Source organism: Bos taurus, chromosome 8 (assembly GCF_002263795.3).
Source record: "Bos taurus isolate L1 Dominette 01449 registration number 42190680 breed Hereford chromosome 8, ARS-UCD2.0, whole genome shotgun sequence".
Lineage (NCBI taxonomy): Eukaryota > Metazoa > Chordata > Mammalia > Artiodactyla > Bovidae > Bos > Bos taurus.
The window spans coordinates 7,848,978-7,873,497 of record NC_037335.1 but is presented as its reverse complement, the minus strand read 5'-3'; the positions used below and the strand labels follow the sequence as shown (position 1 = coordinate 7,873,497).

Here is a 24,520-nt window from a genome sequence, read left to right as displayed (position 1 = left end):
GTCAATGATTGCTTGTTGCTTTCATTTCATTTTGGTCTTCTTTTTACAATCAGGTTTTCCATTTTCCAGACATTTGGAGGTAGGGTGATGGAATAGGCTTGTTGCTGTTTGGTTGCTAAGTCATATCCGACTCTTTGCGACCCCATGGACTGTAGCCCGCCAGGCTCCTCTGTCCATGGGATTCTCCAGGCAAGAACACTGGAGTGGGTTGCCACGCCCTCTTTCAGGGGATCTTCCCAACCCAAGGACTGAACCTGTGTCTCCTGCATTGGCAGGTGGATTCTTTACCACTGAGTCACTAGGGAAGCCCCGGGATAGGTTTAAAGATGGCCTGTTTGGCTAAGAGAGCTCTTTGGCCAACTGTGAAAAGGAAAGAATAGTTGATATCTTGAGAGAATTTAAAAAATACTAGGATTTTGACAACTTTTCCAGTCATTTCCTAACTGGCCAATGTGTTCACTTACCCTCAATTGCCACATGACCAAGGAACTAAAAAACTGTTATTATGGTGCTTCTGTCATTATAGAGAAGAATTCCACATGATCTATGTCTCCACTCTTCCCTCCTGGAAGAGAGTTAGAAACCCCTCCGCTTAAGTGAGGACTGGACTTACTAGAGAGGAGGAAAACCGGTAACCCTGCAGTGGAGAATCCTGGCCCCAAGGTCAAGGTTAACATCTCCAGGGATAAGTCACCTTGTATTCATTGTCTAACTTTGGCTGCAAGGAGAAAAGTACTTCACCTCCAAGCTATTCCTTCCTCAAACCCCTAACCTTAGTCTAGTTATGAGAAAACATCAGACAAACCCAAATTGAAGGGCTACAGACTACTTGACCTTCAAGATTCTCAAGGTCATGACAAACAAGTAAAGAGAGGGAAATTGTCACTTCAGAGGAGAGTAAGGAGAAATGACAGCTAAATTCAGAATTCACATAGGGGTTGGTTTGGAGCCTGGAACAACAACAACCTCAAAGTCATTAGTGAAGAATAGGTGAACTCTAAATAAAGTCTGGAGCTTAACAGCTATCACTGATGTGCCTCTCTTGGTTCTGGCAAGTGTACCATAGTTAGGAAAGACACCAACACTCAGGGAAGCTGGGTGCAGGATGCAGGGCAAGTCTCTATCCTATCTTTGTAATTTTTCTGTAAACCTAAAATTATTCCAAAATGAAAAATAAAAATCTATGCTCATCCTGCCTTGGAGCAGAAATAGTCAACATCTGAACATGCTTGGGATAACTGGTGTTCATGGCCTGGGGGGCCCACCCTCTCTTTGAACATTCTGGAACCCAGAAAGCCTCTTGCATTTTCTATCAGCCTCTCTCCCAACTCCCCACCTGCTTCTCAGAAAGAGCCGTATTTCCCTGTCTTCGTGGTCTTCCTCATCATTCATTTATTTTTTCATTCAACACACATTTCTGAGCCTTCACTCTGTGTCAGGAGGATTTAGGCCTAAGGACTGCACTTCTGTCTCCCAGCGGAGCTCACTGTGCTGGTTCAGGCTCCTGGGCCTCCAGCTCATGCCCAGCTACCCACACCTGACCCATCCCCAGTGGGGAAGCAGGAGGCCGAGCGTGGAGGCCAATAAGGGCCCAGACCCGGTATGGAATACCCGGATGGACTCTGCCATCCTGGGCTCACCCTTCCCCGCAGAATCTGTGGCCAGCCAGGCAGCACTGAACTGTGCTGCAAACACTCTTCCACGAGCAGAGCATCTACTGAGGAACACAGAGTCAAACTGGAACTCTAAGAGCCAGCTCCTGCTTGAGTGACGCCTGGGGGGCCTGGTCCCTGCACAGACCCTAGAATCTGCAGCATCCAGATGAGATCACCAGGGGCAGCAGCCTTGCTTTAAGGATCAAGTGTTTAGAGAGGTACCAGGGAGACAGAGAAACCCAACCCACCCCCCTCAACACACATACACGTTCACATACATACACACACATACATGTGCGTGCACTTGTGCTTCACAGGCCCGGCAGAGCAGGTGTGCCCTTGTTCAAAGGCGATGTCTCAACCAGATTAGAGAAAGCTTCGGAAGCAGACATGAAAGAGGAAAGAATTATGAAGCTGTGGGGAGATAGCATTTACATGAAAATCACAACACTGAGATGAAGATCTGAGCTGAAGAGCGGTGATTACCGCTGGGCCTGCAGTCGCTTTCCTGTCACATCTCCTGCTCCACCACTGCTTCTGGAACACACCAGGCCCCTCCTGCTGGTCGCTCTGTGGTGCACCTCTCTTTCTCATCCAGGCAAGTCCCTCTTGTCCTGGCTCTCAGGATCAGCGCCCATGTCTTCTCTCTTGTCGTGTCAGCCGTGCCATGCCAAGTCGCTTCAGTCGTGTCCAACTCTTTGCAACCCCATGGACTGTAGCCCACCAGGCTCCTCTCTCCATGGGATTCTTCAGGCAAAAATACTGGAGCGGGTTGCCATGCCCTCCTCCAGGGGATCTTCCCGACCCAGGGATGGAAACTGTGTCTCTTCTATCTCCGGCATTGGCAGGCGGGCTCTTTACCACCAGCACCACCCGGGAAGCCTGCTGCTGCTGCTAAGTCGCTTCAGTCATGTCCGACTCTGTGCGACCCCATAGACGGCAGCCCACCAGGCTCCCCTGTCCCTGGGATTCTCCAGGCAAGAACACTGGAGTGGGTTGCCATTTCCTTCTCCAATGCATGAAAGTGAAAAGTGAAAGTGAAGTCGCTCAGTCGTGTCCAACTCCTAGCGACCCCATGGACTGCAGCCCACCAGGCTCCTCCGTCCATGGGATTTTCCAGGCAAGAGTACTGGAGTGGGGTGCCATTAGCCTACCAGTGCCCAGATCCACCCCTGAGTCCCCAAGGCTTCTAGCACATGCCTGGGGCACTTTGTTGGCAGGTCTGCTGCCCCTCTGGATCTGGGCTCCCTCCAAACACTATCCAAAACAGGAGAGGGTTTTAGAAAGAGCTTGAAGCATGATGAGGGTGTTAAATAAGAATTATTAACATAAATCAGTTCTTTATTTTTTCACCAAGAGGGCCAACTTATGGTGAGATATCTGGGTGTGTTTATTATAGTTAGACAAATGACCTATGTTTCAACTGTCCATTTTTACAGTTATTCTACCTTGTATTGCTACAGAAATTCTATAAAATTATTTCACGGTAAGATTCTTTTTAGTCCTACCATTTCTAAAGTTAATGAGACTTTTAAAAAAAAAATTCTTTTTATTTTTTAATATTGCTCTTGAAGATAGGATCAAAAGTAATAAACCATTTTATGATTTTATTTGTGTGGCTTTATGGGAAAGGCTGAAGTTTCCATTTCCTAATGGGAAGGAGCCATTTCTGTTTTGTGGTGTCTGTCCCTTTGTCTGTCTGGCAGACTCCCTCGCACAGTCAGGGCTGTCGGGGACGTGTCAGGTTAAGAAGACTGAGAACAGGGGTGTACTGGCAAATGTTAACCTCCAACTTTCCGGGAAACACACACACACACATAAGTTAATCATCAATTTTACTGGTATAAATGATAAGCAACACTCATTTACAAATATTAATATATGTAATACCCGTTCTTATAAATTCCACATAGCCAACTGATTCTCCACAGAATGATCTTGTGAACTTTTGCCAAACTCTTGGACCCAAAGTCAAGCAATTGATGCACATGAACTTCACTGATATTTTCATTTATTCTAAGAAGTAAGATCAGAGTGAAACCACATGTGTGAACTGCACTTGATAGTCTGTGGGCTGACCCACTTCTTTACTAAATTGAATAACAGTATTTTATTACTTGAAAATTTTCTCCATGTTGAGGGGTGCTATCCACAGCTGCAAATGTTTTAAAGCAAAATCAACACTATTAATGTTTTTTCCATCACCGTCTTAAGTCAGGGAAATCAACAAAAATGCATCAACCACACATGTGTTCAGTTCAGTTCAGTCATTTAGTCATGTCTGACTCTTTGCGACCCCGTGGACTGCAGCACACCAGGCTTCCCTGTCCTTCACCAACTCCAGGAGCTTGCTCAAACTCACATCCATCGAGTCGGTAATGCCATCCAAACATGTCATCCTCTGTCATCCCCTTCTCTTCCCTCCTTCAATCTTTCCCAGCATCAGGGTCTTTTCCAATGAGTTAGTTCTTTGCATCGAGTGGCCAAAGTATTGGAGTTTCAGCTTCAGCATCAGTCCTTTCAATGAATATTCAGGAATGATTTCCTTTAGATGGACTGGTTGGATCTCCTTGCAGTCCAAGGGACTCTCAAGAGGCTTCTCCAACACCACAGTTCAAAAGCATCAGTTCTTTGGCGCTCAACTTTCTTTATAGTCCAACTCTCGCATCCATATATGACTACTGGAAAAACCATAGCTTTGACTAGATGGACCTTTGTTGGCAAAGTAATGTCTCTGTTTTTAAATATGTAGCCCTTGCCTATTCCTGTGGTATAAACACTCCTACCATAGCGATTTCAAGCTGCCAAAACATCTGGACTGAACATGCAGCTAGGAAACCAGAAAGGGGCAGGTAGCACATGGTTATATTGTTTCCACCCAACAGATACAACTGAGATAAACAACTTCAGGGTCAGAGATAGCAGTAAAATATCCAGGAAGTTTCCACATATATGTGTTAACATATGGTTTTTGTTTTTCTCTTTCTGACTTACTTCATTCTGTATGACAGACTCTAGGTTCATCCACATCTCTACAAATGGCCCGATTTTGTTCCTTTTTTATGGTTGAGTAATATTCCACTGTGTATTTGTATCATAACTTCTTTATCCTATTGGCAGGGCAGGAAGAGATGCAGATGTAGAGAATGGATGTGTGGACATGGGGTCGTGGTGGTGGTGGGATGAGCTGGGACACTGAGATGTACCTGTACATATCATATACATATACACACCCCTCTCTCTGGGGGTCAGCAGAGCCTCGGTGAAGGAGCTACTGCACGAGTGCAGGCCTGTGTGTGCTGAGCACTTTGGGAAGGAAACGCCAGGTGTGCAGGATGGTGGCTCTTGCTGTTCGTGACACCCCAGCTACAGGGCTGGGGAGATAAAAGGGAGGTGGTTAGGAGCTTGCCTGAAGGACGTGAGCCAAGTCTGAGGTCAGAGCTGTGCTGCCGTGTTGCTCTTACTCAGGAGCCTCCGTGCTCAGGACTGGTGTGCTGACTGACCGTGACCTCAAGAAGGTCAAGTCCCGACTGATGAAGCTGCTGCCTCCTCACCCCTGGCAGGTTGCCCTGCAAGAAGCTCTTTGGAAATTTTCCCTTGGTGGCTGTTTTGAGAGTAGCTAACCTCCCATGACCCAGGGGAGGGGTCTGTCACGTGAATGGGTCCTTTACTTCTGACTCTGTTTGTGGGTGGTGGGGGAGAATCTAAACACCAGAAGCTCACGTGGATTTAGATATGAAATTCCTCGTGTTCTTTGCGGGAACCAGTGTCCCCCTCAGCCCAGACTCAGATGCCAGGGATCCAATCTGTGCCTGGTCTACCAGGAGTGAGGAGGTGCTCTCTCTCTGCTCTTTCAGCCACAGGCTCAAGGTTTGGTGCTCAGTGGGGGCCTGTGGAGCTCTGACTGAGTCCTCTGGGGGTCTATCTTCTTCACCGGCTCACTTAGAAAGCCTTCTCAGCAGGGAAACTTAGAAGCAGGGGATCAGCCACAACCCTTTGGGAGAACAGGTTGATTTTGTACAGATATATCATGTATCTCCTTTCTTTCTAACTATAACAGTCATAAAATACCAAAAAAAAAAAAACCTTTTGGAAACAGATATGAGCCATCAGTAACTCCACCTCTGATTTCTACCCAAGACTTGCATGCCTTTGTTTGTAGTATGCAGCTTTTTATTACTGGAATCATAAAGGACAGAGACCTTTGGAGTCTATGTTTTTTCCTTGCTTTCTTTTTTTCATCTTAACATAAGCATCTTCCCCATGGCAACATGTCTTCACAATGATCATTTTTTCTATTTTTATTTAAATATTTAAAAAATTATTTTTACAATATTGTGTTGGTTTCTGCCATACAACAATGCAAATCAGCCATAATTCTACATATATTCTCTCCTTCCCTAGCCTCCTTCCCATCCCCTTATCCCATCCTTCCAGGTCATCACAGAGTGCCAGACTGGGCTCCCTGTACTACGCAGCAACTTCCCACCAGCTGTCTATCTTACATACATATATACAATGGAGTATTACTCAGCCATAAAAAAGAAGGAATCTGAATCAGTTCTAGTGAGGTAGATGAACCTAGAGCCTGTTGTACAGAGTGAAGTAACTCAGGAAGAGAAAAACATATTTGTATATTATATTGTATAGTATATTAACACATAGATATGGAATCTAGAAAAATGATATTGATGGACCTATTTGCAAGGAAGGAATGGCCACAAAGATGTAGAGAATGGGCTTGTGGACACAGTGGGGGATGGAGAGAGTGGGACGAATGGAGAAAGTATTATCACAATGATCATTTTTGAAGCTGCATAATATTTCCTAATCTCAACTATATTTCAAACTGGACATTTAGTTCCCCCCTTTTTTTTAACATGATAGAGGGTTATGATTGGGAACAAAATAACATGTAAATTGTAAAGTCCTTCTGAACTACATCGTACAGCCAAAAAGTATTCTTCCCATTGTCCAAGGAACAACAATTATACAGAGAAACGAAAGACTTATTTGGGGGTGGAGTGGGGTGGTCTTGGATTTGCATTTGAAGTCATGGTGATCGTGGCTTGAGTTCTTGTCTTCTCATCTAGCTCCCTCATTTTCAACAGCTATATTCGTTGGCCAGGGTTACTGATGTGGTCTTTGGCAAGAGAACAGACTTTCCTCTCTGTGAGATGAAATGACTCAGAAGGAAAGAAAACCCAAGGATTTGGCCTCATTTGTCCCACAGTCTAAACCAAGATTCCTAATCAGAGGTCCATGAATTGTTGTGCGGGTTTGCGGGGAGAGGAGTCCTGAAACTGAACACAAAATTGGATGTGTCTGCATGTAAGTGTACTTGGGAGTGACGGAAGTGTCTGTAGTTCATCAGGTTCTCAAAGGAGATTGGGGTCCCTGAAAATATTTTTAAAAACAACTGATCTTTCTTTCTGTCTTCTTCCCTCCCATTCCCTTTGGCAAGTCTGGTGTTGAAATGAAAGAATTCTAAAGATCTGTGCCTACACACAGAAGTCCAGATGTGGAATGGGGACCATATTATTCCCATCTGAGGAGCCTTTGGACTAGAACCCAAGTGTATCTCACTGCCTGATCTGTGTGTGCATACCCATTACCTGAGGCTTTCCAGATGGCACCAGTGGTAAAGAATCCTCCTGTCAAAGCAGGAGACATAAGAGACGCAGTTTCGATCCCTGGATCAGGAAGATCCCCTGGAGGAGGGATGAATGGCTATCCACTCCAGTATTCTTGCCTGGAGAATCCCATGGACCAAGGAACTTGGCAGGCTATGGTCCGTAGGGTTGCAAAGAGTTGGACACAACTGAAGCAACTCAGTACACACACACGCACACACACCCATTATGCTAAAGTGCCCTATGGTTAAGAGAGTTGCTTCTCTTTTTACTTCTTTAATCAAAGCTAAATGCTAATGTGTTCAAGGTTCTGCCATGATTATGGCTATCTTTGGTTCTTCACTAAACTTCACTAAATGTTTTGATTTTTTTTTTTAAGCCTTGCATTTCTCTCCAAGGAGTCAGACTGACACAGAAATATTTGTGGTGGTTAATTGTTCTTTCCTCCTACAAGCATTAACCATAGGAGATGAGCTGTGTTTATCAAACGGAAATGTTATCACTCAAGGCTTAAAGAGCCAAGGAAACTCTGAAGTCCAAGAGATTGAACCCAACAGTCCAACCCAATGGGTGGGAGACTTGAGCTCATGATTTACTAAATACAAATGGACCTTTTCTCTTCAGATGTTTTTAGTAACAACAACCTACTTGGCACCTGTTGGTGACTTTGGCTTCCTAAATGTGTTTGATTTCCTTTCTGTCTTAGTAATCCTGTCCTGAATCTCCTTAAACTCAAGTGTTCATGCTGCTGCTGCTGCTGCTAAGTCACTTCAGTCGTGTCTGACTCTGAGTGACCCCATAGATGGCCTCCCACCAGGCTCCCCCATCCCTGGGATTCTCCAGACAAGAACACTGGAGTGGGTTGTCATTTCCTTCTCCAATGCATGAAACTGAAAAGTGAAAGTGAAGCCGCTCAGTCGTGTCTGATTCTTAGTGACCTCATGAACTATAGCCCACCAGGCTCCTCTGTCCATGGGATTTTCCAGGCAAGAGTACTGGAGTGGGGTGCCATTGCCTTCTCCACAAGCGTTCATACCTGCAGGCAAAAAGATGGGGCAAAATTTAATCTCAAGTCTCCTTACTTCCTCTGAGAATTTCTGCTAAGTTAACCACTTATTATTATTACGGAAAACTGGCAGCCTTGAAAGAGCAAAGACTTCCTGAAATTTGGGAAATAATCATGCAATAGAAAAGAGTAAATTATAATTTCATCTTGGGCATCTTATATGTAATACAACATTAAACGGTAGATCAGTGTGCCTTATTGGCCCTCTAGTTTTGCCTGTGATCGATAATCAGTACATGCAATAACCCTGGCTTTTGATATAAATGGCATCTTTTTACCATTGCCCTAGAAAATTAGACTGTTTACTGTTTATGACAGGGGAGTATTAGGGAGAAGTGGGTGAGAAGGCATTTTATTATATTTGTGTTTTCTCTTCAATGCAGAAGACCCAGGTTCAGTCCCTGGGTCAGGAAGATCCCCTGGAGAAGGGAATGGCTACCCACTCCAGTATTCTTGCCTGGAGAATCTCGTGGACAGAGGAGCCTGGTGGGCTGCAGGCCAAGCAACTAACACTTTATAATAATATATTATTGTGCCATGGTTTAACAGTAATAAGTCACATTTATTGAGTCCATACTATGTGTTGAGGCACTCTTATAAGTGCGTTATATATTTCATCTTATTTAACACAAAATCATTCAGTAACTTGCTTTCATAAGAGCATTTTTGGCTTTTTTTGCCTTTGCCTCAATTTCTAGATGAGTCTAAATTACTCACTTTCAAGGTTTTCTGGGCAAAAAGCATGACTGCCTACCCAAAAACAGGAATTAATTATTCAAGAAAGGCTGAAGCAAAGTCCTCACAAAATTTGTTGTACCCTTGATAGAATATTTTCATACTCTATCACAATTTGCTAAAACATTCGTCTCTACTGCCAGCTCTGGACTGAACCCAGGCAGAGAGTGCCTGGGTCCTGAGGCGCGTCCACACGTTGGGCCCCAAGGAGGCTGGTGCTGACACTGGCGTGCTTGGCTCCAGAACTGGGACCCCCAAACCTTAAAGGAAGTGTCAGCAGTTTGGGAGATGGGGATGGCAAAGTCAGAGGAACGAGGCTGAGGGCACAGAGGGGAAGACAGCTGATCTGTGGGCCATGATAAAGGCAGAGAGGGAGTTGAGAGGGGAAGAGAAAGCAGTCTCAAAGAGATATTTGCATACTGTACAAATATCACAGTGGCATTATTCGCAATAGCCGCATGGTTGAGTGGATAAATACATTGTTGCATGTATATGCCATGGAATATTATTCAGCCTTAAAAAAAAAAAAAAAGGAAATTCAAACACATGGCACGACATGGATGAACCATGAGGGCATTATGCTAAATGAAATGTCAGTCCCAGAAGGACAAGTACAGTATGGTGTCACTTCTATGAGGTCCCCAGAGTAGTCAATTTATAGAGACTGAAAGTAGAAAAGTGGTTATCAGGGACTGGCAGAGGGGAAAATGGGGAGTTTTTCTTTAATGGAGATTAAGTTTCAATTTTGCAAGATGAAGAAGTTCTGGAGATTGGGTGCCCAGCAATGTGAATATTTGTTCCATTACCTAACTGTACAGTTAAAAATTAAGATAGTAAATTTTGTGTCATGTGTATTTACCTAATTTAAAAAATCTTTTTTTGAGAAATAGAATAGGATAGAAAATACTCAAACGCATTGCTTGAGTGAGGACAAATAACATTGCATGAGCCTTTGTTTCAAGGCATGGGGGCTGTGTGTGCACATGTGCACCTTGGCGTGTTCCATCTTGCAGGTGTACACCGTGTTCTTACTGAGGGTCAATCTAACCAAGAAAAAACCTTCTGATAAACACCACAGTGGACGACCTCAGACCACACAGCCCAGTAAGGCTTCTCATAACCTGTGTGGTTGAGCCATCCCTCCCCCGAGGCACAGCAGAAGGGTGGTTTCTGCTCTATGGTTCTCACCTCCCAAGGCATCTTTTCCACTCAGAAAATGCTCGTTAATTGACAAGCAGATCCCCTAGGAGGTCTTGCATTGATACTTCTCCATCTTCTCCCATTTCCCCAAGAACTAAACTCAGAAAACTGCGTGGATGTGGGAGAGAAAGGAAATGACTGTGTGCTCAGTTGCTCGGTCGTGTCCTGCTCTTTGCGACCCCATGGACTGTAGCCTGCCAGGCTCCTCTGTACATGGGATTTCCCAAGCAAGAACACTGCAGTGGGTTGCCATTTCCTTCTCCAGAGGATCTTCTCAATCTAGGGATCAAACCTGTCTCCTGAGGCTCCTGCATTGGCAGGCAAATTCTTTGCCACTGAGCCACCTAGGAAGCCCTGAGAAAGGAAATGACAAATACTAAATTTATTCCAAAACTGCCAAGGGAGGGAGGAATGGAAGGGGAGAAGAAAAAAAGGAAGGAAGGTCGATGGCTGTGGTTTTGATTTCTGAGACTTGCAGAGTTTAGATAAACCCTCTGTAACCTCAGGAAGCTCAGAGGCTCACCGGAAGCATTACTAGGGCTTGGACAGGGGTCTGGGAATCAGTCTAATTCCAGGGAAGTGGCAGGAAGAAACATTCCATCCTTCTGGGCCTTCAGGAGGGATGGGGTCTCTGGGGGGAGAAGGAACAATAAGCTGCCCCACAGGTTCACCCAGAGGGAGACATTCGTTCTTTAGGATAGTTTTGGAGGGGAGCCTGTGGAAAGGGGAAGAGTAGAGTGTGTGTTTAATATAGTGGCTGCCATTAGCACCTGGCTTGTAGCATCTATAAAGCGCTGCTCACATGAGCGGCTGTGAGATCCGCATGCCAGCTCCTAGAGGAGGAGAGGGGCATTCAGCTACCAAGAGGCAGAGCCGTGACTGAAATGCGTCCCTCATGATTTAAAATCCCTCCTCTTCTGCTGCCTCGGGAAAGGTGGTGCTGTAGTCCTGGGCCAGGACGGGAAGCGAACAAGGCAATGGACCAAAAGGAGGAGGAGGTTTGGATCCTGGCATATCATGCAATAACCCTGAAGCCTCGAGGGCTGGGGCAGGGATGGAATTTCACGATGCGATCAACTGCCTCTGTCGATGGTAGAATGGATGCCACGTGAGAAGAGGAGCTGTCTGTTCGCTCACTCAGACATAACTATGAGCTTTTCCTGAGGCACGAGTCACATCAGTGGACAAAACAAAGGCCTCTTCTCGTGCAGGACGACAGACACCAAACAAATTTGGAAATATATGTCGTGCCAGGTGGTAATCGGGAGAGAAGTGGCATGGCCTGACCTGCATCTTCCAGCATCAGGCTGGTGGGAGGGCCGGAAGAGAAACAGAAGAACAGCTGGGAGGCCACTGCAAGGCCCTGGCTTTGACTGGAATAGCAACAGTGGCCCAGTTCTGGCTGCATGCTGAGCCCGCAGAATTTGGTGATGGTTTGTGGGAAGTAGGAGAAAGAGCGGGAGAAACTCCAAGATGGAGGCACTGTTTAGTGAGATGGGAAATCTTTGAGGCCTAGGGAGTTTGGGGAAAAAAAACAAGGGGGTCCTTTTGGCCATTTCAAGTCTGAGCTGTTTACTAGAAATCCAAGTGGCAGTATGATTGGTGATGTAGTCCACTGCTTCTCTGAGCTCTACCAACCCCTCCTCTGGCTCTGTTCCCCCCTGAGCATCACGGACTTCCTAGCCTCCAAGCACACTGGAACCTTTCAGATGCCGCCAGGCTTCCCAGAGCCTCCTGCTGTTGCAGCATAGGCCTGGCTTCTCTGTGCCCCACCTACTTGCTGAGTCAAATTTGATAGGGAGCTTTTCCTGGGCATAAGCAGCACCTTGTGGGGCAGGAGGCAGCTGCCCAGCTCTTGAAGACTGCGCTCCATTGGTGCTGAGCCCACCGTGGTGAGACCCTGCCTACTGCTGGTGCAGCCCCAGCTCTGTGGTCAGAGTTCTTGGCCCCATTACATGATTGGGTGCTATTTCCCAAGGTCCCACAATTGGATCCTGAGTCCAGGGCCCTCCCCCTCAGCTAAGAGTGACTTCTGGGAAGCCAAAGAGGTACCTTTCTCCTGTAGCAGCTTCTAGAGCAGCCCAGCGCTGAGCCCATGGTTCAGGAGGGTAACCTCCAAGAGGAGGAAGCTGAGCTCCCTTAGATGCTGATGACAGTGATGCATGCTGGCTGCTCAAAACTCACTCAACAGGGAGGAAGCTGAGGTAGGCAGCAGATGGGGGAAGACACAGTGTCCACAGCCAGCTGATGGTTGAATCCCAGTTCCTCCAGTTGCCCAGGAGCTGGCAGCACCGCCCCACCCCACACTGAGCAGCCTTCTGGCTTCACATGGGCACTAGAATCGCTTTATGCTAGACAAGGCACAGACGATCCTTCAGATCCAGGCTCCAGCCAAGGCTGTAGAGAGCAGGTACTCCTGGCAGAACTTGGCTTCAGACATCAAACAGCCACTTTCGTGTGTGTTTACTTAGGACATTCAATTTTTGAAGACTAATCTGTGGAATCCCTGCTGGGAACTGGGTTCCAATTCTGAGGACAGACATCCCCAGGTGGGGGAGGGTGAGAGGTTCTGATCCGTAGGAGGAGCATGGGGCAGCTCTTTCCCCTCCACGCACAGCCCCTCCCACAGCTAAAGCTCATCGTCACCTTGTTTGGCATCTCCCCATCCCCCTTCACATCCCCCTTCTCCGATCTCTCGTCCACCACCTTTCACAGAGGCCCTCTGCAGCTGCCGTGATCTTTCGATCAGGTAAGTGGGTCCACTTGAAGCCATCTAGAGGTTCATGTGGCTTCTTGAAAGGAAGCCCGGCTCCCTCACATGCCCTCCTCTCTGCCCTCACCTACTCCATCCTCCCCACTGACTCTGCTCCAGGCTGAGCCCCTCCAGGGCTCGCAATCCTCAGCCCCGAAACCCAGGATCTTCCATCCTGCCATCCCCCTGCCCTTTCAACCTCAGGCAGCTGCCTCTGGTCACTCAGACCTGGGAGGGCTTTCCTCCACTGAATAACCTCGTGTCTCTTTCAAATCCATCACACGGGCTCTGCTCTCTGCACAAACTCACCTTTCTCAGAAGTGATTAGCCATTTTCTCTGCTTGTATGCTGTCTGGGCTGTCTTTGGCTCACCTCTCTGCCAGCCAGCACGCAAGCTCCGGAGCGCATCCCTGGTCTCTGCTCCCCACAGCATGCCCAGGACCTGTGCTCACGGGCCTCTGTCAGGGAGAACAGGCTCTTCACAGGAAAGGAGGGAGGCAGGAGCACGTCAGGGGGCCACACTGCCCGAGGTGGGCCTGCTCCCACACAGCTGCTGGCAAACCGGGTTGTCACAGGAAAGCAGTTTGAAGTTTGGATCAAGAGTCTTGAAATAGTTCCTTGGTGTTGAAGCAGAGTAATTTTCCTTCTGAAGGCCTGAACAGAAGGAGGAAATCTGAAAAATAGGCAGTCCAAATACTATAGATTATAGTATCACGATGACATTCATTTTTTAACTGGAAGTTTATACCTCTTAGAAATGCATTCTTTTTTTTTTTTTTTTCTGGTTAGGACATATCTTTCTTTTATTTACACAACACTGAGGGAAAAAAACAACACTGAGAGTTAGACCATGACAAGTTGCTTTCATGATGGTGTTGATCAGTACATTACTCTGTTACCAGAACTTCTCTTGCCTTTTAAATTTCTCTTATCCAGTCTAAGGAATTTGGCAGTTGTCTTCGTGTGCATTGCTTCAAATGTGATAGCAAATCCTTTTATACATATCTTGGTTACAGACCATAGCAAAGTTTCATCGATTTGTAAATAGTTTCCACAGTAGGAAAAAAAAAATCAATAATAACCGAAAATAAATGAGTTCTTTTTTAAAAAAATAAAACTGCAATTTTTCTAAATGGTCAAAGGATATGAATGGGCCATCCACAGAGGGAAAAACCCACATAAATCAATAAACATCTTAAAAGTAATCAAGAAAAAACAAATAACAAAAAGATTCCATTTATTACCCATTGGATTAGTAAAAAGCAATTTCTCATGACACCGGTTTTGGCAAGCATGTGGAGAAATGAGAATTCTTGAGTATTGCTGGGAGGAGGACAATTTGGTACCTTGGAGACAGTTTTGGGACTCCACAGCCAAACTGAAGGATCTCACGCTATAGCCCTGTGGGTCCTCACAGTACCCTGGAGTCACGCTGTTCAGAGATAGTCTCACACGTGTGCAGGGGGACATGGGCTCCTCACCATGGAGTTTGTCATCGTGAAAAAGAGGAGACAACTCGATTGTTCCTTAGCAAAAAATGATTAAAGGGGCAAATAAGATGTGGTTTATTCACTTAATGGAATACGATTTTTTTAAAATAGAAGAATTAGGGATCTGTATAGCAAAATAAATAAACCTCAAGAATAAGTTTGGGTAAAAAAAAACAAGTTTCAAAAACGTTACTTGCATTATGAGGCCATAAGTCACTTCAGTCGTATTCGACTCTGTGTGACCCCATAGACGGCAGCCCACCAGGCTCCCCCGTCCCTGGGATTCTCCAGGCAAGAACACTGGAGTGGGCTGCCATTTCCTTCTCCAATGCATGAAAGTGAAAAGTGAAAGTGAAGTCGCTCAGTCGTGTCCGACTCTTAGTGACCCCATGGACTGCAGCCTAACAGGCTCCTCCGTCCATGGGATTTTCCAAGCAAGAGTACTGGAGTGGGGTGCCATTGCCTTCTCCGTTGGCAAAGCATACAAAAGTATATATTGCTTGTGGCTGTTTATTTGTATGTCATAAATGTACAAAATCATATGTGGTAATAACACCCAGTTACTTCAATATAATGATGACTTTGGAGACAAAGAAAGGAGAAAATTATGATCAAGCTTTAGTAATATTGGTGACGTAAAAAGAGAGAGAGGAAGAAAAAGAGAACTGAAGTAAATGTGACAAAATATTAATACGTGTTTGATGTTAGTGCTGTTACATTTGTTTCTGAGTTTTTTATGTATATAAAATATTGTGAAAAAGCTAATAGTGAAAATTAATAAATACATACGTAGGTGTATTTATCTATAATCTTAGGTTGGGGAAGATATTTCTAAGAGGGAACACCAAAAGCAAAGATTGGTGAGAAAGATTAGTAAACTGACAAGATAAAGATGATAATCTTTTGTGCACAGTAAATACTTTAAACAAAATTTAAAAGAAAATGAGAAAAGTATTTAGAATATATTTGACAAATTAATGTATAAATTCAATGTATCTATGATATAAAGAGTTCCTGTATGTAATTAGGAAAAATGATAAACACCTCAATGTAAAAATAAGCAGAGACTGTGGACAACCAATTCATCACATGAGAAACACAAGTGGTTGATAAATACATGATAAATATTCACAGAAAAGTAAATTAAAGCCATGTTGCTTTTCACTTATTGGATTGGCAAAGGTTTGCAACTTGATAAAAGCTCTTGACAAAGATAAAGGGAAATGAGCTTTCTTCATTGCTGTAAAAATATAAATTAATACCATCTTTGCATAAATTAGTATCAGAGTTCAAGATCCTTAAAAATATGCATCTTCTTTGACTTCATAATTCCTCTTATAGAAATATAGCTTTAAAAATATTGGACAAACAACTAAAGATTTATCCTATAAGGATGTTTACTACAGGTTTATTTATAGCAATCAAAGGTTGAAAATAACTTATTTGAGCAATAGTGATTAAATAAATTAATGTTGTCTGTAGATGGCATGCAATTAATAATATTGGTTCCCAAATTACCCTTATGTATATGTAGTTTACACTGTACTGTTTGCTGAAATAACCACGTTATTATACGGCATAAACAGGCTGGTTCCATCTTCTTAAGGGTATATGCAAATATGAAAGCTCTGCAAATTCATCACCAAAGTGTTCATAGTGTTTTTTTCATATGTGGTGAGATTTTGAGTCTTTCTAATTTTTTCCTTTATATAGATCTTAATTTTCTGATTTTCAACATGTGTATATTACTTAATTAGTCCAGGGAGTCACAAAGAGTCAGACACGACTGAGTGAACGACAGCAACGAAACAAAAAAATTAGATTGAAAAGTAAAAGATAACTTTTTAAATAAATTAACTTAGTATAAAAGAATAATAACGTTTCCTAAAGAAAGTACAGGGAAATCCATATATCCAGTTGTCTGAAAATGCCTAAAGGACAATTTGGCAATTATGTATCAGAAGACTTAAACATATTATGCTCTTGAGGCCAGCAATCCCACTTCTAGGATTTTTAACCTCAACAAAGATTAACGGGGGACTTGAACAAGGGTAGGGTATATGAGCAAAGGACATGTTTGCAGAATTATTTCTGATACTAAAAAAATGGAAGCAGTTTGGGCATGGAAGCAGAAGAATGGGTAAATTAAGTATGGTACCACCTTCCAATAAGAGGCCCCACAGCCCTGCATGTGATGCAACATGCAAAGGGGGTAAATGACAGGAAAAGGTAGCCGTGATACAGTCTTAGAAACAGGTCACAGAACCGGATGTCGATCATGATCCCAGTTCTGCGTTTTTTAAAAAAATGCCGATGGAAAATGGCATACCAGAATGTTAACTAACAGTGAAGTAAAGTAGCTCAGTTGTGTCCGACTCTTTGTGACCCCATGGACTGTAGCCTACCAGGCTCCTCCCTCCATGGGATTCTCCAGGCAAAAATAGTGGAGTGGATTGCCATTTCCTTCTCCAGGGGATCTTCCCGACCCAGGGATCGAACCGGGTCTCCCGTATTGCGGGTAGATGCTTTAACCTCTGAGCCACCAGGGAAGACCTAACTAACAGTGATTATCTCTAAATAATGGTGCTGTCAGTAAATCTTATCTTCCTCTCTACTTTGTGAATTTCCTATAACTGCAAGCAGATTACGTGCGGAAAGAGGAAAGTATATTAAAGTGATTCATCAGAGGAAGCCAGGTCCTCCAAGCATGACCTGAACCCACAAAGGATAGAATTCCATCACCTCTTTCATCCTTTAGAATGCTGCTCAGGGGCACATGTCCCATATATTTTTTTAGGGTAATTGCCAATTCATTTTTTTTTACTTCACATTTAAAAAACAATATTTAATGGTATTGGGAGAAGGAAATGGCAACCCACTCCAATATTCTTGCCTGGAGAATCCCGTGGACAGAGGAGCCTGGTGGGCTACAGTCCATGGGGTCGCAAGAGTTGGACTCGACTTAAGGGGCTAAACCACCACCACCACCACCATTTTATGGTATTATGTATTTAAGCGTATTGTTCTATGTTTAACACAAACCGCACCGAAGGGTGTGAAGTAAAAATATAAAGTCTTTTTTGGTCGTGAATTTCACTCTCCAGAAACAGCCCTGTTGGCAGTTTTATTTATACCAAAGGGCTTTCAGACATTTTTTTCATTTGCAAATATATTTATATACTCCCCTTTTTTTTTCTTTTCTATGATTATTTATACAAAGTACTCTTCAATAAACTCTTTCACCTAACAATAATGTATTCCAGGCATTTTTGGTCAGTTAGATCTTTTATTCTTTTCCTAATTTATTTGTCTACCCATTCATTTGCCGAGTTAGATTTTATCACTACATAAGTTATCCATAAACATTATTTCTTAAAATGTGGAAAGCTCCAAAGGGTCTAAACTGAAAAATAGAAATTTGTCCCACCCCTCCCTCTCTCACCCCAGAAATAAGGGATGCTAACAGTTTTTGTTTTTAAATCTCCTTTTCATCACCTTTGTAACTTTAAAGAATACCAATACTTTGATTTTAAATATATCTCTGGGGCAATTATATCAATTCCCACTATGAAAGATGCAGAAGCCCTTCCTTACCTGCCTCCCACCTGTACCCTCTCTTCTTTATCGAAATTTTCATTTGTGGTTGGTTCAATCTGTAAATACAAAAACTGTGAATATGAAGGGCAGACAAGGAGGTATTTTGGCAAATGTGGAGACTCCTGGAATCAAATCCCCGTGCATATGAGGGGGCTGTGTATGGAATCAGACAGTATACATTCTTTGTGTTTTGTTTCCTTCTCTTAGCATGGTGCTCTGGAAGTTCACCATGTATAGCTGCTGCTGCTGCTAAGTAGCTTCAGTCGTGTCCGACTCTGTGCGACCCCATAGACGGCAGCCCACCAGGCCTCCCCCGTCCCTGGGATTCTCCAGGCAAGAACACTGGGTGGGTTGCCATTTCCTTCTCCAATGCATGAAAGTGAAAAGTGAAAAGTGAAAGTGAAGTCGCTCAGTCGTGTCCGACCCTCAGCGACCCCATGGACTGCAGCCCACCAGGCTCCTCCGTCCATGGGATTCTCCAGGCAAGACTACTGGAGTTAGTATAGCTAGAGTGATCAATTACAACTGCATTTTTGAAATCCATTTATCAGTTAATGGACCTTTGCGTTGTTTCCAGTGGGAGCTAATGAGTAAAGCTGCTAGGAGTGTATGCCCACGAGTCTTTGTGTTAGATGTGTCCACTGCTGTTTGATCAATAACTAGAAATGAAATCTCTGGATCATAGAATAGAAGCTCCCAAACTGGTGTCCCAGGCTTCTGTTCCATTTCGCTTTGCTGTCGGCATTCAATGCTGTGTGAGAGCTGCAGTTTCCCCGGAGCCCGCCCAACATTTGCTTTGGCTGGTCTTTTAGCAGTAGCCATTCTGGCGGGTATGTAGAGGTATCTCTTGGTGATTTTAATCACCATTTTCTCTAACGATTGATAATGTTGATCGCCTTTTCATGTGCTTCTTTGCCAATCATATAATATCTCCTTTGTTCAACTATTTAAGTTAAATTTTTGTCTTCTTTTACTGAGTTGAAAAAGTTATTTATATATTCTCACATCAGATACATGTTTTTCAGATATTTTCCCCAGTCTGTGGTTTACCTCTTCATTTCCTTAATGGTGTCTTTTAAAGTGCAGACATTCTTAATTTTGAAAAACTCTAATATATCAAATTTTCCTTTCATAGTTCATGCTTTTATGTTCTAAAAGATTTTTTGCCTGTCAAAGTCAGAAAGATTTTCTCCTACGATGTTTTGCTAAAAATATAATGTATCCTTTTTAGCAGTTTTTAGGATTTTTTCATTATCGCAAGTTTTTAGCAATTTGATCCTGATGTAACTTGATGTGGTTTTCTTCATCTATGAGGTTGAGTGACTTTCTCAAATCTTTGAGTTTATAGTTTTCATCAAATTTGGAATTTCCATCTTTCATTTCTTCCAATTTTTTTTCTTTTCTATCCCTCTTCTGATAATCCAATGACATGTTTTTTGACCACATAATACTGTCTCACAGGTCACTGTGCTTGTTCTTTTTCCACTTTTATTTCTTTTTTTATTTAAAGTGCTTCACTTTAGTTTCTTTTTCTGTTGCTATGTCTACAATTTCCAAGGTCCTCATCTTGTTCTAAAATCCTATCATGATCTACTTTTACTTGTTTATCAGTTATTACTTAATTTTCTAATCAGTTTCATGCTTTTCGCAGATGTCATCTCAGTGTCTTATTTTCATTACTTCACATACTTTGGAACAGAGTAGAATCAGCTAACTTTCAAATCTATAGGACTGATTTTTAAATATCAGTCCGTGACTCACTATATAGTCTTGATCACGTCTTTGGACATCGGTGAGCCTCAGTTTCTTCATCTATAAAAGGGGAAGGAGTGTGTCTGCTGTCAGTACTAGAGGCACTACTTGGAATGCCCTGGCAGTGTGACGGGCTTTGAGCAGGAAGGAGCACAGGCACTCTGCGTTGGTATTCACTCTCCCGTTTGATGGGCAGATCCTACAACAGAGAGTTTTTATAAGTTAATTTTAGATCTTGGTGCCTGTCAATCCGTGTCTGTCGACTATTACAGATAATTACAATAACTGTAACATTATTACAGTTAACCCCAAAAATGTCAGGGACCTAAGACCTTTTTTTTTCTTTCTTTTTTGCTGTCTTTACCTTTCCCAAATTCCTGTTTGCAAGCATAAAATAGAGCCAACTTTTTCAGTCCAAATGTCCCCACCACCCCCTGAAACCTGTGGAGGTGCTTCTCTGCGCAAGTCTCCTTTCTGTTTACCAATTCCACTTCTGAGTTGTGCTTAATAAATATCGGAGAGGAGGCTCTCGAGGACCAACGATGGATAATGAGAAAGAAATTCAGGCTGTGAACAGATGTGCATTTGGGAGCACAGCTGTGAGCCTCAGCGTGAGAGAACACGGCTTCACGTCAGAGAGGAGACTCAAATGCCTGTTCAGTTTCTTCTGCTTCTTCCCGTCTTCAGCCTCCAGAGGATGAAGGTGAGGATTCTGCTCACAGGGTTGTTCTGAGGCTCCTGAGATACACATGTGAAAATGCTTTGCCAATTGGCAAATATTAGAGTCATGCTGGCTGTTCTTGTAGAAAGGGAAGTTATCTCCCCCATGTCCAAAAACTATATAGAAATATATTAATATGGAAGGAATATGTGTATGGAGGACAAAAAATGTTTCCTTTCAAGATAAGAGGATCAGTGGTAGGAAAACTATAAGCATTATTTATGAGAGACTCTTTTTTGATTTTATTTATTTTTTAGAGCTTTTGTGTTGGGGTGTAGTTGATTAACAATGTCATAGTTTCTGGTGAGCAGTGAAGGGACTCAACCATACATATACATGTATCCATTCTCCCTAAACTCCTCTCTCATCCACACTGTCACACAACACTGAGCAGAGCTCCCTGCACTAAACAGTAGGTTCTTGTAGGTTATCCATTTTAAATACAGCAGTGTGTATATGTCCATCCCAAACTCCCTAATTGTCCCTTCCCCCTCATCCTTTCCTCCAGAAAACATGTGTTCATTCTCTAAGTCTGTGAGTCTCTTTCTGTTTTGTATGTCAAGTTATGAGGGACTCAAATGAAGGTCTGCCTGCAATCTGGGAGACCCAGGTTCGATCCTTGGGTTGGGAAGATCCCCTGGAGAAGGAAATGGCACCCCACTCCACTATTCTTGCCTGGAAAATCCCATGGACAGAGGAGCCTGGCAGGCTGCAGTCCATGGGGTCACAAAGAGTTGGACACGACTGAGCGACTTCACTATGAAGGTCTGCAAGACTATCTTTTAATCCCTTTTGCAAGTAATTCTCTGGAAGTGCAGCCAAATAAAAGAAAGAGTCTTTGTGAAGTGGGGTAGGTGAACTTGTCTGCATCAGCATGGTCAGGGAGCTAATTAAAAATGCAGACACTTGGCCCCAGGCTGGACCTCCATGTCAGAACTGCTGGGGCTGGAACTCAGGAATCTGCAAACTCCCAGCTGTGATAATGCAAGTTAAGCAACGACTATGCTAAGAAATCATAGCTGACTCCATTAGGAAGTAGTGAATTCATGATTTAATTTTGTAATAAAAACAATGCAAAAAAAGAAACAAAGTAGATTAAAGTCCACAGTCCCATCAGTACCAAATATACCAGTAGCTGTTTGCATTTCGACATATGGGCAGCATGTTTTACTTACCACTACTGTGGTTTTTTAAATAAACATGTATATGGTGTCTCCAAATAAAAGAATTTTGTTCACAAGCTAGTAATTATCACAAGAATTTAAATACTATCCTGGTGCCATTTTTACACATAATTTGCCTAACAAATTTCAAGCTTCGCTATGTCAGCAGAATCAAATGTAGGTGACACAGTAAGCATGCATCTGTATTTTAACACATTTTCACAGAAATGCTGTCTTCCTTCCTGAAGTTTTGCTTAGCACCCTCAAACGTTTCACCACCTGAAAACAGTTTCCATCAAATTTATCATTGTGGGGAGTGAATTTCCACTGTGGGAACATTTTCAATTTGCAAAATCGAAACAGCCACATGTGTGTCTACTCATCGCCAAGCCTAAGTTGGCAGCCACTTTGGCCCAGGGCACACACAAGTCCAAGTTCACTGCCAGCTCGCCCAGCAGCCCCAAGGTACCCAGGCAGGAGTTCCAGCTCTGACAGTGGGTCCTGTGAAAGCACTGGGCAGATATCCCACTAGTATTGAAAATACTGCACAAGGCATTCACTGTGGTTTCCTGACTGATTCCATCACATGCTCTACAATCTAGCCAATGGAAAAACTCTGTTTTCTGAACAAGGGTTTTGTCTCCATGTCTTTGGGAAAGCACTGTTTCTCTATATGTGGATACTACTTAATCCTAGTGGAATTATGCATGGCATTTTTTTTTCGGATGTTCTCTCATTCTCATCCTTTACTCTCTCAACTCCCAACTAACAAGTGTGAAAGGAATGCTGGAATTAAAGCATCCGTATTCAGTGACCTCTCATGGAACCATTAGCTGAAAATGTTGATAAGGAGCTTTTCAATGAAAGGATCAGGCTGGCATCACCTGAACCCAGATCTATCTTAGCATCTCTGAGGTGGTGCAGCTGGGTATTTGAGCCTCCTGACAGATGAGCCTCCACGTGACGTGAAGCACATATCACTCCTATTAGGCATCCCTATCAGAAGAAGATGAACCTGGATGTAGTGAATCCTGCAGGGTTAGTTCTATGTATGAGAAACACCAGCAACCTCAGACATGCGGCTGATACCACTCTAATGGCAAAAGACAAAGAGGAATGAAAAAGCCTCTTGATGAGTAAAGGAGGGTAAAGGAGGAGAGTGAAAGAGCTGGCTTAAAATTAAATATTAAAAAAATTAAGATCATGGCATCCAGCCCCATTAACTCATGGCAAATAGAGGGGGAGAAGGTGAAAGTGGTGACAGATTTTCTCTTCGTGGGCTCTAGAATCACTATGGATGGTGACTGCAGCCATGAAGTCAGAAGACGTTTGTTTCTTGACAGGAAAGGTATGACAAGCCTAGACCGTGTGTTGAAAAGCAGAGATATTACTCTGCCACCAAAGGTCCATATGGTCAAGGCCATGGTCTTCCCAGGGGTCATGTACAGTTGTGAGAGCTGGACCATAAAGAAGGCGGAGAGCTAAAGAATTGATGCTTTTGAACTGTGGTGCTGGAGGAGACAGGAGAGTCCCTTGGACAGCCGGGAGATTAAACCAGTCAATCTTAAGGGGAGTCAACCCCGCATACTCATTGGAAGGACTGATGCTGAAGCCAAAAGGCCAGTAGTTTGGTCTTCTGATGCGAACAGCTGACTCATTGCTGTGAACGATTGAGGGCTGAAGGAGAAGAGGATGAGATGGCTGGATGGCGTCATCGACAATGGACATGAACTTGGGCGAACTTTGGGAGATGATGAGAGACAGGGAGGCCTGGTGTGCCACAGTCCGTGGGGTCGCAAAGAGTCGGACACGACTGGGTGACTGAACAGCAAGAACAATGAGACACAGGGGAACCCATTATGAGCCATCATGAGGAAGCAAACTCCAGAAAGCGGAACATTCCACAGGGCCACCAATCTGGATCTGACAAATCAACGGCATGAAACAAACCCAAGCAGGGGCTAGGGTGGGCGAGGGTGGGAGGTCACTCCAGTAAAGGTGGCCCAAGGGACTCAACCATCCCATACAATGTGTGAAGCTTGTCTGAATCCTGAATAGGACAAACCAACATCAGGAAGCCCTTTTTGAGACAACTGGGGGAAACTGATTATGGATTGGATGTTAGATAAAACCACAGAGTTACTGCTCCTTTTGTTATGTGTGATAATGGCATTGTGATTATGTGAGAAAAATGTCTCCATGTTTTAGAGATGCGTACAGAGTATGGAGGTGACACAGCATGTTTCAAGCCATGAGTTTCATTTCACTTCAAAGTTTAAATCCTTTATAAAATGATTTGTCTTAAAACACTTAAAGTATTTCCATCAAGAAAATAATTTCTAAGCCTTCCCTGGCTGTCCCGTGGTTAATGCTCCATGCTTCCAGGGCAAGGGGTGTGGTTGATTCTTGGTCGGGAAAACTAAGATCCCACATGCTGGGCAGTGTGGCCAAAAAAGGAAAAAATAAAATAAGTAATAATAATAGTATCTAAAGATAAGTGGTGAATCTGGGAGATGTGTATAGAGGTGTTCATTATACTTATGTTTTATATTTTGAATTTTTTCGTTCAAAACAGTTTCGATCTAAAAAATTATATCTGAACCATCCTTTAAGGATTACTTAGTGTTTTCTCACAGGTAGAAGTGATTTCTTCTTGCTCAGCTCACAAGACCTCTCTTTTGAACGCCACCTGCCTACCCTGCTTGTTGTGACTTGAGTGTTCGTGTCTCGTCTTACCATCCCTAGAGAACAGATAT

At 43.6% G+C, this 24,520-nt stretch overlaps 1 protein-coding gene across 2 annotated transcripts in view; it reads left to right on the top strand.

The window, feature by feature from the left end:
• Nucleotides 1-24,520, top strand: part of BLK (BLK proto-oncogene, Src family tyrosine kinase) — a 51,835-nt gene that overhangs the window by 644 nt on the left and 26,671 nt on the right. The window contains exon 1 of one of the 2 annotated variants that reach the window (XM_010807701.4): nucleotides 12,890-13,038. The gene's annotated coding sequence lies outside the window, so the exon portion shown is untranslated. 2 annotated transcript variants of the gene reach the window in all.